The sequence below is a fragment of the Nicotiana sylvestris genome, chromosome 10 (genome assembly GCF_000393655.2).
Source record: "Nicotiana sylvestris chromosome 10, ASM39365v2, whole genome shotgun sequence".
Classification (NCBI taxonomy): domain Eukaryota; kingdom Viridiplantae; phylum Streptophyta; class Magnoliopsida; order Solanales; family Solanaceae; genus Nicotiana; species Nicotiana sylvestris.
Window position 1 is genome coordinate 79,343,986 of NC_091066.1, and position 19,615 is coordinate 79,363,600.

Below are 19,615 nucleotides of genomic sequence, written 5' to 3' on the forward strand. Positions count from 1 at the left end.
AGAGGATTTGAAGAGGGATTCGAGGGGTAATGCTTGGAGGTAATATTTTTGAACTCAATACTCAATTCTATGGTGATTTTTAACTGATTACACATGAAATTAATGGAATTTAAGTGTTAAAATTGGGGAATTAGGGTTTGAAATTGGAGAGTTTAAATTGGGTATTTGAGGGGCCATTTGAGGCCCGATTTTGATGTTCTTGATATGTATGGACTTGTGGGAGGATAAAGATTATAGTGATATAATTTTTATCGAATTTCGATACGTGGGCCCGGGGGTCAAATTTGACCAATTTCGGATTTTTTATGTAATTTTTGATTATTTTTGCATGGCTTTGTTCTCTTAGCATATATTGATGTTGTGATTCTAATTTTGGATAGATTCGGGGTGATTTGAGGCTAAGTCGAGTGGAAAAGGCATCGCGGAGTAGATTTTCATCTGATTCGAGGTAAGTAACGATTGTAAATCTGGACCTGAGGGTATGAAACTCCGGAATTTCGTACTGTTTTGGTAAATGGGGTGACGCACATGCTAGGTGACGGGCGTGTGGGAGTGCACCCATGGGGATTGTGACTTGGTCCGTCCCGTGACAACTGTAGAGTTGCTTATTTTGATAAACTCTATATGATATCTATGTGCTTTAGAACTAAACCTTATTAATTTGGGTTGAATGCCATGTTTGAGGCCTTGTGCCAAACTGTTTGAGCCCTCAGAGGTATTTTACTACTTTCCTCACACTGTTTTGACTCGAAAGCATATCCTCAGTCATGATTTTTACCTGTCTACTTTTGAGTTAGTTTCATTACTCTGTTTTAAATATTTGGAAGTTGTTTGGGCTGAGTTTCCCTGATCTTTCACTGAAATGCCCGAGTGGCTGTGAGGTTGGTGACTGAGAGGGGCCAAGGGTCGGATGGTGAGGATTATATATATATATATTATGGATCGGGCTGCACGTCACATCGATATTTATATGTATCGGGTTGCATGCCACAGTGATATGTTGGATCGGGTTGTACGCCGCAGCGATATAGCGCTTGGGCTATAGGAGCCCCTCCGGAGTCTGCACACCCCCAGTAAGCGCAGTCGACCATATATTACGAATTGGGCTACACGCCTCAGCGGTTATTATTATGAGATATCTATTTTGCGGGAGTGCTGAGTGAGAGTGTTGTTTGACGAGAGTTGAGTCAGAGTGATTGTCTCTCTCTCTCTCTCTCTCTCTCTCTCTCTCTCTCTCTCTATATATATATATATATATATATATATATATATATATATATATATATATATATATATATATATATATATATATATATCAGCGATGTTTAGTCCGATGAGCTTGTTTATGAAATTACTGTTTTCACTCTACTTTATACCGAGCCTCTATTGAAAATGTGTTGAACAAATGTTTTAAATAACTTTCATTGAAACTCAAGTTTTTACGAGTTGTTTGGAAATTGAACTACGGATTTGGCTTTGATATTTCCATTGAGATTTTATGTTAGATTATCTATATGATTTAAATGTTCATCATTGCACTCAGACTTTATTTACTTTTGTTACTTACTGATTTGGCGTACTCACATTACTCCTAGCACCTTGTGTGTAAATCCAGGTTCCAGAGCATTCGAGTGAGAGCTTGCAACAACTTCTGAGTATTTCTGAAGATAGCAAGGTAGCTGCACGACGTTCACAGCCCTGCCTTTCTCCTTCCTATTCTTAGTGTTATTTATTTTAGTCTTTTCTTCTTGTATTGAGTGGACAGTACTGGACAATATTTTAGTGACTCATGACTAGTGACACCAGGATCGGGCGGTGTGGATGTATTTGCATACCTATTTTATTTTGCGTATTTTGGTAAATTAAATGCCAGACTTATGTTCACAACTGGTTTGGAAATGAATTTACAAAAGACCTTTATGTTATTTGTGTTGATCCGGCTTGCCTAGTACTGTGATAGGCGCCATCACGATCGGGGTGGTTTGGGGTCGTGACAAGTTGGTATCAGAGCCTAGGTTACATAGGTCTCATAGGTCATGAGCCGGTTTAGTAGAGTCTCGCAAATCCGTACGGAGATGTCTGTACTTATCCTCGTGAGGCTGCAGAACCTTTAGGATAATTTCACATTCTTGAAATTCCTGTCGTACGAATTTGTTGATTCTAGTACTAAACTTCTGTTATTCTATTCTTTCACAGATGGTGAGGACACGTGCTACCAGTCAGGATGGATGACCACCAGATGGGGCCACTAGGGGCCGAGGTCGCGGTTGAGGCCGTGGCAGGGGCGGAGGTGTAGCCCGTACAACAGATGAGGCAACACTTGCAGATCCACCAGTCGCCCCAGATCATGATCAGATTCTAGTGGGGGATGCCCCAACGGGGCCAGCTCAGGCACCCGTTATGCCTATTGTTATTCCGGGTCTTCAGGAGACCTTGGCTCAGAACTTGACTATATGCACTAGTCTTGCTCAGGTGGTCGCAGTTTCTACTACAACAGCCACTTCTCAGGCTGGGGAAGGCACTCAGACTCCTACCGCCCGCACACCCGAGCAGGTTGTTCAAGGATTGCAGACATCAGAGGTACTACCAGCCTAACCGGTTGCACCTGCTCAGGATTTTGTAGTACAAATTATGCCTAAGGATGAGCAGCGTCGATTGGAGAGGTTTGGTAGACTTTCAGTGGTGCAGAGGGCGAGGATGCCCAGGGTTTCTTGGACAAGTGTCAGAGGATTCTTCGTACAGCGGGTATTCTGGAGACCAACGGGGTAGCATTTACTACTTTTCAGTTTTCTGGAGCTGCCTTCACTTGATGGGAGGCTTATGAGAGGCATAGGCCCATTGGTGCAGCCCCTTACCTGGCAACAGTTCTCCGTTCCCTTTTTGGAGAAGTATGTGCCACATTCTCGCATGGAGAAGCTGCACAGGCAGTTCGAGTAGTTATTGTAGACATGTGATTTTTGACCCTCCCCAAGATTTTTTATATTTTAGCATGTAAATATTTAGTTTAGGCCTAATATCTTTATTTCAACTAATTTTGACTCTTTTACTTTATTTCGTCACAAAAAATAAAAATTACAAAAATATTTTAGTTTACGTATCTTTCATAAATTTAAATAAAAAATATACAAAAATAATACCTTATTTTTATTTTTATATAATCTTGAAAACACAAAAATAGTTTCATATTTTAATATAGTTAGGGGTCAATTAATTAAGATTAGTTTTATATTTTTATATTATAAATTGTATATTTAGAAGGAAGAGTTAGTTTTGGGTTAGTTTATCCCATTTTAATCTTGTAGTCTATTTTTTTAGTCTTTGGCCCAATTTTAAGGCCCAATAATACCAAACTCATACCCCCTTAACCTAAAAACCTTTCTATATAACCAAAAACTAGTCTAAAAATAACCTAGACTCTAAGACCCTACAACCATCAGTGCCGTTTTCAGTCAAGAGACCCCCCCACCACCACCACCACCACCAAAACGTCATCTTCTTCATGGAGATAGATTTTCCAGTAGTTCCCTTCAGGTTTTGGTATTCTAACCTAGAAATCCCTAATCTAGCTAACAGAAATCAGCCACACAAGCTCCAAAATCGAAACCCCCCAGCGTGGCTTCTTCTTCACCGATAATACATACATAAATACAATAAGAGACCCCTGTTTCTTCATCTCCATGCCAATTCTAATAGAGAAGAGGGATCAGTAGCAAGCCTAATCAAAAACCAGCGCCCCACCTCATACTAAACGGCCCCATTTCCACCCAAAAAACTCAGCAACCTAATGCCACCAACGCCACCCCTCCATATCCACCGCCCATCTCATTCTCGATCTTTAACCTTGGACACCCCTACTTCACCAAAAATGACTAGCAGCGACACTTCCGAAAGGAGAGCTTCAACCACTATTGTTGTTGTATTTTGTCACGATTCCGGCGAGTTTCTGAGGTCTAGATCGGAGGTTCCATTTGAGTTGCCGAGTTTCAGTTCGTTGGAGGCTCTGTATTTAGTCAAGTATTGAAGAAATTTATAGCTGCTTAAGGTCTGTATTTGAAGTTTCATTTTGTACCGATTTGTTATATCGATTGGGTAAATGCTTCATTTGTTTATCTAAGATAACATGTATTTATTTTGCTCATTATGTTATTGATATGACTGTTATCCTCATGCTGAGATTTTGTTGTTGACAATCTGTGTTCTATAACATTAATCTTGACTAGCATGAAGGTTTTTAGGATAATCTCTGTTCATTGTTGACTTGGGTTTAATCAATTGGATGCTTGGATTGAGCTTCATCACAAGATTAAAATTCCGCGTCTCTTGGCTAACTAAATAATGGCTCTTTGATTTCTCAGATTTGAATCTATTCATGTAACAATCCTTAAATTTGGACAAATATGCTTAAGTTTAAGTGATATTAAGCTTAAGATTTTGTTTTTCCTTAGTTAGCATTTAATATCAGTTTTTTTGATCTCATCTTGTTTGATTCCTTTTGTCTTATTCATGATGTTAAGCTTATGAAGGTACACTTTTTGTAATTGTTAGTTTCAGCTCTTCTGCTCGTATAAAGCCAAATGTGTTTCTCATGAATTACGTCCTAAATGAATCATGGAACTATATTCATGATCTCTCAATGACCTTAACTATTTTTAGAATAAATAATCCATGAATAATCGTGGCTTTCTTTAGGCATGATTTAATATATTATCGTGATTGGGTACACGTTCGCGTGACCTAATTACGATCTTAAAAACAAAATCGGGGTATGCGTTCGCGCAACTTCGACTAAAATTTCTTAATATTAACAAAGCGTTATTAATTGTGGACATGTACACGTGACATAGGTTTTGACGCGCCAAGCAAATGGGTACACGTACGCATGACCTATTTAAAGATATTTCTTAATTAAAAGAAGCAAATGTACATAGGTTCTTAAATGAGTAGTTAAACAGTTTAATAAGCCAAATATGATCAAAGTGACCGTGCTAGAACCACAGAACTTGGGAATGTCTAACACCTTCTCCCGGGTTATCAGAATTCCTTACCCGGATTTTTGTGTTTCGCAGACATTAAAACAGAGTCAAATCTCCTCGATTCGGAATTTTAAACCAGTGACTTGGGACACCATAATTATCTCAGGTAGAGACTCTGAATCTGAATAAATAATCTCATTTTGATTGTCACTTAAATTGGAAAAACTCCAATATGCCCTTACGGGGGTAGTAAAAAGGAGGTGTGACAGCTCTCGTGACTCTACTGGGGAATGGACCTAGAATATCTGGTTCAGGGTTCAAGAATTCGAGCTTGTTAATATGATTTTTACTTGGTTTCATTTATTGTTAATATTACTGTATTCTGTGAACCTTTTGTGATAAATGTTATCTGTTTACCGCTTTAATATTGTCTGAATTGTATATAACTGCCTTCTTATGCCACCCCTATGAGTCTTCTGAAAATGGTGCACATGTTCATGTGACCCTCTTTTTCTGTAGAAGTTATTCCAAATAAGAACGGGGCTGGGCCAGCAACGAGGTCGGGTAGACTTAGTGCTCCCAGTACGTTACCCTCTCTTTGGCTCGAGTTGTCTGCTTGGGTAAGCCAGGTCTAGAACACAACCCCAGGATTTAAACCTAGAAAAACACAGCCTCATGTCGGATCCCTAGTAGGAACGTTTGTTTGCATCATGTGCATTTGACTTAGGGGACTCAACACAGGGGTTGGGTCCGTCTAGGAAAATATTCAAAATAACAGACCATCCTGATGCATCCTATGTGCTATGTGAAATGGTGGAGTACTTTCTGCATGCTTTGGAGCCTACTTACTTTGGCCATCTGATATCAGCTATAGGAAAAATTTTCAACGAGGTAGTGAAGATGGGTGGCATGGTGGAAGAAGGGCTTAAATCAAGCAAACTCATGAGCTACTCAGCCATCAAAGCAACTACCCAAGCCATTTAGAAGGATACTGGAGGAGTGATCGGAAGGAAGAAGAAAGAAGATGTGGCAACAGTTGATTCAGGATCATGGTTTGGACCCACGGGCCCATCACACCATTATACTCAGCCTCGACCCTATCACCGAACCTACACCCAAACCCCATATAATCCAACCCAGCATTACTTCTCATCACCAGACCCCCAGATTTCTGTCCACCATGCCCAGTCATATACTCAACCTCCTTCCTACTCGCAATGGAGTGCCCCAGCCCCACAAAACACCTACCCAGCTCCACAAAATGCTTACCCACCCCCATGAGCCTACCGAAACCCTACCGGCCCGGGTTTCCGACCCAATTCAGCGTTCAAAAATGAGAGGTTGTAGTGGAAAAAAACTTTCACCCCGTTGAGGGAGTCTTATACCAGTTTATTCCTAAGATTGAGGCAGTTGGATATACTGAGGCCAATTGAGTTGAAATTTCCAAACCCTCCTCCAAAGAATCTTGATTACTCCTTGAGTTGTGCATATTGTTCTAGTACTCCGGGGCATGATACGGAGAAATGTTGGCACTTGAAAAATTCCATCCAGGAGCTCATCGACACAAATCGAATTGAAGTCCAAACTCCAGAGGCACCCAACACCAATCAGAACCCATTGCCAACCCATGAGGAAACAAACATGATCGAGATAGTACACAAGGAGGGGGAACCCAAGAAGCCTTCACAATCCGTTATGATGATTTGGTCTAGCAAGGTCAAGCCAGTCAAAAAACCAATGGTTGTTTGATCAGTGAACAAGTTGAGCATGACAAACAGTGAGCCATCTGTGGTAGTTGAGAAAAGATCCCCAAGTGATGTTGTAGCAAAGCAAGAAAAGTCAAAAGTAGTCTTGCCAGGGTTGGCAAATAAGCCTATCATAATTGTAGAGTGTGCCCGTACGGACCCTGTCATCATCAAGCCTATAACCTAGTTGGCGGTAATCAACACCAAGGCTATCCCATGGAACTATGAATGGGTGATAATGACCTATAAGGTAAAGAAAGTGAAAGAAGAAGTCAATGAAACCCGGGGATTAACTCGTTTGGGGAGATGTTTTGCCCCGGAAAAGTTAAGGAAAGCTAAAACATCCAGAGATAATCCAGTTCTGGTAAAGAAAGTAGTCACTGAAGAAGAGGCGAAGGAGTTCTTGAGGAAAATGAAGGTACAAATTACTCCATCGTGGAGTAGCTGAGAAAGATGCCCCGCTCAGATTTCCTTGCTATCATTGTTGATCCATTCAGATGAGCATTGTCGGGCCCTGATGAAAATTCTGAACGAAGCTCATGTCCCCGACAAAATTTTGGTGAACCATCTAGAGAAGATCGCCAACAAAATATTAGAGGTAAACATGGTCACCTTCTCTGATGACGAATTGCCTGTGGAAGGTACTGAACACAACAAAGCTCTCTATCTTACGGTAAAATGTGAAGATTCTTGGTCACCAGGGTGTTAGTCGACAATGGTTCCAGTACAAACATCTGCCCTCTCTCTACTCTGAACAAGTTGAAAGTTGATGATGATAGAATTCACAAAAACAACATATGCGTCCGAGGTTTTGACGGTGGAGAAAAAGACTCGATTGGTGATATAGTGCTTCAATTGATAATAAAACCGATGGAATTCACCATGGATTTCTAGGTACTGGACATAGCCGTTTCTTACAATTTGCTATTAGGTCAGCCTTGGATACATGTCGCCAAGGCAGTCCCGTCCACTTTGCACCAGATGGTCAAGTTCGAGTGGGATAGACAGGAGATCATCATGCATGGTGAGGAGAATTTGTGTGCTCACAGTGATGCCTCCGTCTCGTTCATTGAGGCTGAAGATGACAAAGGGCCTTAGGTCTATCAAGTTTTTGAAACAGTACCGGTCGAGAAGGTTCTAGAAGGGAAACGTGTTCCAACTCCAAAGATAGCCTCTACATCCGTCATGGTGGCCTCTAAAATGCTGAAAAATAGCTTTGTGCTAGGTAAAGGTCTGGGTGCATCCTTGCAGGGTATCATACAACCAGTGTCCCTCCCTGAAAACTTGGGTACGTTCGGTCTTGGATTCAAACCCACAACGGTAGATGTGAAAAGGTCTAGAAGGTTGAAACAGAAGGTGTGGGAACTTCCGAAGCCTATCCCATGTCTCTCCAGGTCTTTTTCCAAGCCCGGTGCCAGGAAACTCCCAGTAATAACAGTTTCAACACTACAAAAAAAACAGCGGTTAGCGACGGACGTATTCTGTCACTGTAGATGTTATTTCCGTCGCTAAATTTAGCGACGAATTCACGACGGATTCAAGTTGGTCGCTAAAATGCTCGTTGCTAAGCTCATAGCGACGAAAAATACAAAATCGTCGCAGATCTAGCGACGGATTAGCGATGAAATATATCTGTAGCCAAATTTTGCGACCAAAATATCCGTCGCTATTTTGCTTTGTGTCATCGCTATTTTGACTAATTTTGTCGCTACACTTCATAACAAAATTCGTCGTTTATTCTTTTTAGCAACGAAACAATCCGTCGCTAGTTCTTCCTGGTTTCAGCGATAAAAATCTTTTGTTGCCAATCCGTCGCAATATTTAATTTAGTGCTGTAATTTTAGCTACGAAACATATCTGTCGCTAATTTTTTTTAAAAAAATTATTTATTATTTTAAATGTACCCTATTCAAGCATATTACATAAATGCTATTAAATATACTTAATTAAAGTCACAATTATTAATATAAATTAACATTCAACAAGGACCATAATATATAGTATAATGCATACAATTGTATCGTTAAGTACAAAACATCCACAAGCACCAACAATATAAAGTCTAAACAATATAGGCTAACTATGCGAGGCTGGAGAGTCATGGTCATCGCCAGAACCCAATGCATGAACCTCATCAATGTTAGCAGCAGCAGAAGAGGAAGGAACTGTAGGTGCCACATCTGTAGAAGAGTTAATAATTAGTATACTTGAGGAAATCCAAAAGCACGGGGACACAAGTTAGAGCTTAATACACAGAGCATATAAATTTATGGTATTGTTGCAATAATTTGAAGTTAATTGTCATTTGACATACATCCATGATATTGTAATGAGATTCCTCAGCTAGTAGCCTAGTAAGATAATTCAATTGTCTAACACACATGCATTTGAGGCAATGAAGAGCATCACTTGCGTTTGTTAAGATCTTAACTCGAAAAAACTTTCAAAATATTCATGACTTAGCAAATTAACTACCAAAGGTAAATCAAATTTATATCCATTAGAACATTTCTTGATAGGATTTCACCTGAAATACAGCGAAGCAAGGAACAATTTGGTATTCTCTAGTTTTGTCACAATGCAAGTTTGTAGCTACTTGTATGGAGTTCTAGAGGTATCTAACAAATAACTGGATTACAAAGATTCTTTTAGCATTGTGACAAACTTATGATGAGGTAACCATTCTTATGCTACAACACTAGCCAATATGAGTAAAGATGATGTTCATGCACACTTTGTAACCTTTTTTAGCTGTTCATGCACACTTTTATAGTTTGTAGTAAAGATGCTACAACACTAGCCAATATGCTTCTGCCTGCTTCAGCTTCATCAAAAACAGAAAGGTAAATTCAATCATCTACTTCGTCTATAGTAACCACATTCGATTTTGTTGTCACTTTTGGATTTATCAGCTGTGTATAAACTGCAGTTTGGAGGATGAAATGGTCTATGAGCAAAGGATCAACAACCAGAAACTAAACAAGCTGATGATGTGCACCCTGCTGTCATAGTATCTCCTCCAGTTCCCTTCCCATCTGTCGTAAAATTAATTGTTCCAAGCAAAGAAAAAGTAAGATCAAAACGCTTGGGATGAAGTAATCATAATTATGGCTTCTCTCTTATGGTTTTTGCCCTTTCATCTTAAGAAATTTATAGTGCACCCTCTTATCCCATAATCCTACATACCCTCCCACCAAAGAGAATGCCCTGGAGACAAAGGGCAAATTACACTTAAAGAACAAACTTAGAATATACTGACAGGTCATTATCACAAGAAGACAAAGGAGAATGGAGATCATCAAATTGAAAAGATTTCTAAAATGGTCAAGAGACAAAAGGTACACCAAATTGATATACATGATGGAATATGTAGCACAAGCATTCTGGAATGAACCGAATGTTAGCAGCTTCACCCCAGATTAAGAAATACAAAGAAATGAATAACAACTTCTTCTCCTTGCTAACTACATCCAAACTGCAAAAGCACAAGCATAGTATCAAAAACTCAGAGCACAAAAATATCAGTTACAGTATCAATGGCAGTTTTTGACTATACTAAGATGAAAATATTTTTCCAAGTAGAAAAACTACAGTTCTATTAAGATGAAATAATTTTACAGTGCACGATCAAAACACGCTGAACATGAAACCTTACTTGCTCCACACAGGTGGGATGTTCATATAGTTGCGCCACTTGATATAGTTATCAAGGGACTTCAAGAAGACCTTCTGTACAGCAGCCTCATCAAAATATCTAGAAATTAGAGATACACAGATCTGGACTTAGAAATAAATTAATGAAGGTATCGATAATGTGTCACCTCTCACATCGTCTAAATAAATAAAACAGCTGAAATATTATCTCATAAAGAAGAATTCTTATTTCTCCAGTTCTTCCCAACCTTTTCTAAAAGACGCAGAAAGTAGACGACAAAATATTTTCGAGCTACACTACAATCAAACACCACCAAATCACAGCCTACACAACATCTTTATGTAAATTTAGCATTTTAATTACAACCAAAACTGCGATTTCTCACAGCTAAAACTCAGTAACCAACTACAACAAAAAAGATTTCTCAAATAAGATAAAAGAAGCATAACTAACATAGGATACGATATGATATCAGCTCCGATTTTTACAAGTACATTACATCTTTCCATTTAGACAAATGACTTTTTTCAATACAGCTATAGAGGGAGAATAAAACTTCTTACTGATATAAGATTTAACAACATGAGAAAGTAAAATCATGAGATGCATCCATATCCAAATATAACTTCTATTAAAGGTATAACATGATATAAAACCTACCGGTTCAAGTTCTTCAGGAATACTAAGTCGGGTCTGCTCATTTGCAAGGAAGAGAACAATACATATAAAAGTTAATATACTTTATAAATTCAATAGTGATGGATTATACCTTGAATTCTCCAAAATAAAATCTTTTTGTCTCATCCGAGACGCTTTTCCAGTTGATTCCATTAGAATTAATTTATGCTTGAAAGAATTAGTTATACACTCAGAGCATTCTCTTGAAGGTTCTAACCTGAACAAATTAGAAGGCAGTATTTCAAGGTATATCATATATCAATAACAATATATAAAAAAACAATAGTACAAGTATAGACTAACCCCGTGGGAGAAATAGTAAGAAGCGTCCGAAAGCAAACTGTAATGATGAAAGAGTTAAGAAACAGTAATCCATTGTTAAACAAAGCAATGCAACCAATATACGCATCAGGAAACAGTAAAGAAATTGGGATCTCTAATGCGTTCATAATACATTTAATATGTAAATGACTTGCACTGAAACATTTTAAAATGAGTGTTGTAGCAGGATGTTGAAGACTTGTAGCATAATAGGAAAATGATGGGAGGTTATTAATGCATTCCAAATTTTTTTTTGCAGGGCAGATAAGTATCAATTTATATAATTTTATGGTCCACAAAAGCAAATTGTAAGGATGAAAGAAAATTAATCAATGTCTCTATTTAAATACATGTTGTCACAAGCTTCTCTAATGTAATTGGCAGCCAAATCAGCAGTACATGTTGATCCTTCCTTTTGGGAAAGAATTAGAACCTTAGATCATTTTCAAGATTGCATAACTGGAAAATAACAAAAAATCATAAAATAATAGGCCAAACTACAAACAGAACATGACAATCAAGTAGATCAACTTTTTTCCTTTTGAGATTAATAATAGTCAACTAGATGAACTTTAACCATCATTTAATAATAGTACTCATTGTAAAAATACCATCGAGATAGCTAACAAAGAACTTCAAGGTGCAAATCCGTCTTTCACTTGCACTACAAAATCCTGAAAGAATATTTCAAAAAAGTTGCATTCAATCTCATAGTGTTTATGAGATAAAGCATAATAATAATTTCATATACAATATCTAACTTGAAAGAGACTAGAGTAAATGTGTATCAACAAGCCATTGAAGCATGAAAATCATATCAATTTAATCTACAATAATGAGAACAATAAAAGATTACAACAAAAAATAAGTAAACACAAGCCATGAATAGAAGCTCAAATAATAACCCGATAATATAGAGCACCTTTTAATACCTCATTCACCGAAAGACATAAAATTGAAGCAAACTTACAGCACATGTAGAACCAAATCAAGAAAATAGGAGGAAGTATAAATTTGCCAGCTATATATCACATAGTCTAAATCTAACTTAGAATTGAACTAAGATCTAAATTAACAAATAGAATACCAAATCCAGAAGATTAAAGCAGCATTATTACCTTGTCCAAAAAATAATAGCATCTTTAAAAGTAAATAAGCTGTTGTCAAATTCAACAAAATTACTAGAACCAAAAAGTATTTCAACACAGCCATACAACACAACTCAATTCTAAAATAGTTGGGGTCCACTACGTAATCGTCCAAATCAAAAGATTAACAAAGAGAATACTAGATCCAGAGGGTTAAAGAAGTATTCAAAGTATCCATCAAATTCTATACAAGTGGTAGAACTAAAAAATGTATATAAAATTAAAAGACAGTGGAAAAAAGTAATCTTGAACTCACCAAAAGACTCATTTGAAGAAACACCCATTTGATGGCGTGTTCAAACAACCTAGGAATAGCTATGAACCAGCAAAATTAGAAGAAAAAAATATGGATATCTATGTTCCCATTGTATATGAGCCTTAGATTCACGCCTAATTTGTTGTATTGGAAGAAAGAAAGAATATCACATTATTGAATATGCGAGAAAGTGGGCGAGTTTGATAGAGAGAGAGAGAATGTGAGTCTGTAAGCAGATTTGTGCCCTAGATAAACTTTAACTTTAAAAAGACACAGCGACGGAAATAGCGACAGACATAATTCTGTCGCTAATAATAATTTGGGCAAAATTATTTCTACAAATCTAGCGACGGAATTTTCGTCGCAATTAAATTTGGGATGTTTTGATAAGTAAGATAAATGCAGCGACAAAGTTTTTTATCGTTAAATCCGTCGCTATTTTTTAATAATTTTTGTCGCCCCACTTTCGTCACTAATTTTGTAGGTAAATAAAGGCGCCATTTTTTAGCGCCCATTTTTAGCGACGGATGTAAATTTTTGTCGCTAATCCATCGCTATATTTGATACTAAATTTTTTGTAGCTTATTTGGCGACAAACAATAAAATTCCTCGCTAATCCGTCGTCATTTAGCTACAGAATATGGCTTGTCGCTAAAATCCGTCGCTAAACGCTGTTTTTTTTGTAGTGCAAGTTCTGTGATTGATATTGATGAAGAATTAATTAAAATGTTTCAAAGGTTGTTTGATGATGTAAACATGGCGGAAGTTGGAGAAGGTTCTAGCAAATCAGACGTGCAGTTCGTCGGGTCGAATGTAAAGCTTAACAATTGGAAGGCTACTCCTCTCCCTACTCAAAAGGAGTCTTGTAGTTTGTTTTGTTTTCCTTTCTATCTGGGTCATTCCAGGGTTATGACCCAAATTTTTATTTTTTGCTTGTTTGATGTACAAACCCTGTTATCCTTTATTTTCAATGAAATGCAATTTCCTTTTTCCATCATTCTTGATAGTTTTATTTTTGTTTTATTTCTTCTCTGTACAGTTCTTTTTATGCTGGTTTCAATGACATGACATGCATGAGGAATATTCGGCCAAGTCTTAAAATTCAGTCTAATTCTGAAATAATAATCCAAGAAATAGAGTGCGATGATGAATCAGAATATGATGAGGATGAGGCATTTGAGGAGATTAGTAAGGAACTAAATCATTTTGAAGAAAAACCCAAGCCTAATTTGAATGAAATGGAAGCAATCAATCTAGAGGATCCAGATAATGTCATAGAAACTAAGATAAGTGTCCATCTTGAACCGCAAATTAGGGAAGAAATAATTAAAGCATTGTTTGAATATAATGATATTTTTGCATGGTCGTATGATGACATGCCAGGCTTGAATACCGATTTGGTGGTCCACAAATTGCCAATTGATCCAGCATTTCCTCCCGTCAAGCAGAAGTTGAGAAAGTTCAAAACTGACATGAGTGTGAAGATTAAAGAAGAAGTCACAAAGCAGCTTGATGCAAAGGTCCATTCGATTCACGCGGTATCCCACGTGGTTAGCCAATGTTATGCATGCACCAAAGAAAGATGGTAAGACCAGAGTGTGTATTGACTACCGTGACCTCAACAAAGCAAGTCCAAAGGACAATTTCCCACTATCAAATATCTACATTTTGATTGATAATTGTGCAAAGCATGAGATTAGGTCTTTTGTGGACTGCCATGCGAGGTATCATCTTATTTTAATGGATGAGGAAGATGAAGAAAAGACGGAATTCATCACACCGTGGGGAACATATTGCTACTAAGTCATGCCTTTTGGTTTGAGAAGTGCTGGGGCAACTTACATGAGGGAAATGACAACCATATTTCACGAAATGATACACAAGGAGATTGAGGTTTACGTGGATGATATGATCGTAAAGTCCAGGAAACAGTCTGAACACGTCAGAGACTTAAGAAAGTTTTTCCAGAGGCTCCGCAAGTACAATCAAAAGCTCAACCTTGAAAAGTGTGCATTTGGTGTTACATTTGGGAAACTGTTGGGGTTCATAGTCAGTTGGCGGGGCATTTAGTTGGACCCGTCAAAAATCAAGGCTATCCAGGAATTACCACCGCCAAAGAACAAGACCGAGGTGATGAGTCTTCTAGGGAGGCTGGACTACATCAACAGGTTTATTGCTCATCTCGCGATGACTTGTGAGCCCATCTTTAAGTTTCTAAAGAAGGATGCTGCGGCCAAATGGACTGACGAGTGCTAGGAAGCATTCGATAAGATCAAAGAGTATTTATCGAACCCACCTGTATTGGTCCCGCCGGAACCCGGGAGACCTTTGATTCTTTATTTGACAGTCGTGGATAGCTCATTTGGTTGTGTGTTGGGTCAGCATGACATAACTTGCAGGAAAGATCAAGACATTTATTATCTCAGCAAGAAGTTCACATCTTATGAGGTTACGTATACCCCCTTGAAAGGACATGTTGTGCCCTGACTTGGGTAGCACATAAGTTGAAGCATTATTTGTCATCCTACACTACTTACCTCATTTCTCACCTGGATCCTTTAAAGTATATCTTTCAGAAGCCCATGCCCACAGGAAGGCTCGCAAAGTGGCAGATTTTGCTCACAGAGTTTGACATCGTATATGTGACTCAGACGGAGATGAAAGCCCAAGCTTTGGCCGATCACTTGACCGAGAACCCGGTGGATGAAGAATATGAACCTTTGAAGACTTATTTCCCTGATGAAGAGATAATGCATATTGACGAGATTGAGAAGGACGAAAAGCCCGGTTGGAAACTCTTCTTTGATGGTGATGCTAATATGAAAGGTGTTGGGATAGGAGCTGTACTCATTTCTGAAACAGGGCATCACTACCCGATCACTACTCAGCTTCGTTTCTACTGTACCAACAATATGGCCGAGTACGAAGTGTGCATTCTGGGTTTAAGGTTAGCTGTGGACATGTGAGTCTAGGAAGTGTTGGTTTTGGAAGATTCAGATCTTTTAGTGCACCAGATTCGGGGAAAATAGAAAACCCAAGATTTGAACCTCATACCATACCGACAATGTCTGCGAGATCTTTGTCAGTGGTTCAGATCAGTGGAGTTCAAGCATATCCCTAGGATCCACAATGAGGTTGCTAACTTATTAGCTACTCTAGCGTCGATGTTACATCATCCAGATAAGGCTTATATTGACCCTTTGCATATTCAGGTCCGTGATCAGCATGCTTACTGTAATATGGTGGAAGAAGAACTTGACGGTGAACCTTGGTTCCACGATATCAGGGAGTACATCAAGTCGGGGGTGTATCCGGTACAATCCACGGGGGATCAAAAGAGAACAATTCGACATTTAACAAGTGAGTTTTTCTTCAGTGGAGGAGTTTTGTACAAAAGAACTCCAGTTCTTGGATTGTTAAGATGCATAAATGCTAGACAAGCCACGACTATCATGACCAAAGTGCGTGCCGGAGTCTGCGGGCCGCATATGAGTGGATATGTTCTGCCAAAGAAAATTCTCCGGGAAGGTTATTATTGGCTCACCATGGAGCATGATTACATCAGTTTTGTGCAAAAATATCATCAATGTCAAGTACACGGAGATTTGATTCATTCACCGCCATCCGAATTGCACATAATGTCTGCACCATGGCCCTTTGTCGCTTGGGGTATGGATGTCATCGGACCAATTCAGCCAGCAACATCCAATTGACACAGGTTCATTCTGGTGGCCATTGACTATTTCACTAAGTGGGTTGAAGCTAAAACTTTCAAATCTGTGACCAAGAAGGCAGTGGTCGATTTTGTTCATTCAAATATCATTTGTCGGTTTGGAATCCCAAAGGTGATCATCACAGATAATGGTGCTAATCTTAACAGTCATCTGATGAAAGAGGTATGTCAACAGTTTAAGATTATGCATCGAAATTTCAGCCCATACCGCCCCAAGGCTAATGGAGCTGTCGAGGTAGCCAACAAGAACATAAAGAAGATACTTCGGAAAATGGTGCAAGGTTCCAGGAAATGGCATGAAAAGTTGCCCTTTGCTCTATTGGGTTATCGTACTACTATTCACACATCAGTAGGTGCAACTCCTTGTTTGTTGGTATATGGCACTGAAGCAGTGATACCCGCAGAAGTTGAAATTCTATCCTTTCGGATTGTTGCTGAAGCTGAAATTGATGATGATGAGTGGGTCAAAACCCATCTCGAGCAATTGAGTTTGATTAATGAGAAAAGATTGGCGGCAGTGTGTCATGGGCAGTTGTATCAAAAAAGAATTGCAAGAGCATACAACAAAAAGGTGCGTCCGCAGAAGTTTGAAGTGGGTCAGCAAATATTGAAACACATCCTTCCACATCAGGCTGAAGTGAAAGGCAAGTTCGCCCCAAATTGGCAGGGGCCATTCATTGTAACAAGATTGTTGTCTAATGGTGCTTTATATTTAACAGATATAGAAGGCAAATGTGTAGATATGGCTATCAATTCTGATGCAGTCAAAAGATATTATGTATGATTTCTTTGGTTTGTCTAATTGTTGTTTGTACTTGGCATATTTTGAAGATTGGAATGACGAAGGTATTTTATTCTGCTATCTAAACACTTTATCCTTTGATACCCCTTTGAGCCTTACTTATTTATTTTCATACCCCTATTTTGGATTCAGTAGCAAAATTCAGAAATACGAACGCAAAAGATAAGTAAAGAAAAAAAAAGAGAAAAGAGAAGAGAAAAGAGAAAGAGAAGAATGGAAAAGAGTGAAAACAAATAGGTAAATGAAAAAAAAAAAGAAAAAAAGGAGAAAAGAAAGAAAAGAGAAAAGGAAAGGAAAAAGAGAAGAGGGAAGTAACAACAACAAAGCAATTCCTATGACATGAACTATGTTCGACCTTATTCCCTTTAAGGATACGTAGGCAGCCTCACAGTTCGGTCCCATCAAAATAAAATTTCAAAAGTCCCCAAGCAAAAAAACTGGGGCAGAAGTTGTGGTTGTTGTAAGAGATCTGATTCCAAAGTTGTAATTTTGAACCCGTTCAAGCTGTTTTGAGCCTTTGTGATATCCTTTCTGTCTAACTCTATCCAAAAGCCCACATTACGGTCCAAAGAAAGACCTTCCGATCAGTCCTCGAGAGATGCCAAGTCGAGCAAGTAGAGGTGTGATTCATATCAGGGGCAACACTCCTGTCTAAGCAGGAAAAATGGAAAAAAATGAAAGAGTCTTATTGGTGAAAACCCTCACGGGCACCGTAAGGCGATGGAAAGCTAAGAGAAATTAAAAAATGAGAGAGTCTTATTGGTGAAAACCCTCACGGGCACCGTAAGGCGATGGAAAGCTAAGAGAAATTAAAAAATGAGAGAGTCTTATTGGTGAAAACCCTCACGGGTACCATAAAGCGACAATGGGTTGAGAAATGAGTAAATGAGATAGGTTTACTAGTAAAAACCTTTCAGGGCACCGCAAGCCGAATAAGGTTGTCGACTTCGCAAAGGAATCAGATGGTAGGAACCCCGGGCATATAGTGTGAAGACTTAAAGAGGATTGATTTAATGAACTAGGCTGATTAATCCAAAGTGCATGTTATGATCATTGATGCCAACAACCTCACTCAGATAAGTCTCTTTTCTTTTACTTCCTCAAACAGTTCTTCTGTTGTGATTTTTCTTCTCTATTCATATCTCTCGAAGTCATTGCATTTCATTTCCTTTTGGGTGTATTCCTTTAAGGATTTTTCAATGTTAGCCTTTCTAAACAAAAAGAAAGTATTGCAAAGCTTATTACCAACTTCCAAATTGCACAAAAGCAAAGTGCGGCTGGCATGCCAGAAATAGCATGATGGAAAGTAAGGTGTTAGCGGGGGTTTAAGTGATCAAGTGGTTTCACGAATTATGGGGAGAAATACAGAGTTTCAGATGGAAGAAATAGACATGTTAAAACAGTAGGCTGATTATAGGTCACTCTTTGCCAGTCATATGCAGCCGAGCAGAACAAAGCATGGCAGTGGAAAGGCTACCTTCAGCAAGAATGCCTCAAACTAACCACCAAATTTTCAAACTAACAAGATTTTTCTTTGATTGAAACAGGGGCAGGAAATTTTGTTTGTTTCGGAGAAACCCTCCGTGAGTAAAGCAGGTGCCAGACAGGCTCGGCAGTAAGTTTCTAGTACCCTCCTAGATAACGGGATTTAGTAAGTTCTGAGACCCTCGCAAGTGACAAGGTCTAACAAGAGTTTTACTTTTGGGAAGTATAATTTAGAATTTAAGTTTTTCACTTTTGAGATGAGACTTGGTTTGAAATTTTTCAGGATAAGGGAATTTAGCTTAGAACTTATTTTGATAACAAGAATTGGTTAACACTTACAGATGTTCACAATATCAAACTAGGCAGAAAAATTTCTTTTGTTTTGTCTGTTTTGTTGCAATCAGGTGCCCACCTGGAGAACAAGGGAAGATGACACAAGTTCAAAGGAAAGCGGGTCAAGCTCAGCAATCAGGCACCCACCTAGAGAAAAAGGGAAAATGGTTCAAGCTTCAAAGGAAAACAATTTCAAGTAACAAGAGGAGATGGGTCAAGTCCAGCAGTCAGGCGTCCACCTAGAGAAAAAGGGAAAATAATTCGAGTTTCAAGGAAAAGCAGGTCAAGTTCAGCAATCAGGCGCCCACCTAGAGAACAAGGGAAAGCAGTTCATGTTTCAGGGAAAGACAGGTCAAGTTCAGCAATCAGGCACCCACCTGGAGAAAAAAGGAAAGCAGTTAAAGTTTCAGGGAAAGACAGGTCAAGCTCAGCAATCAGGCACCCACCTGGAGAAAAAGGGAAAATGGTTCAAGTTTCAAGGGAAAA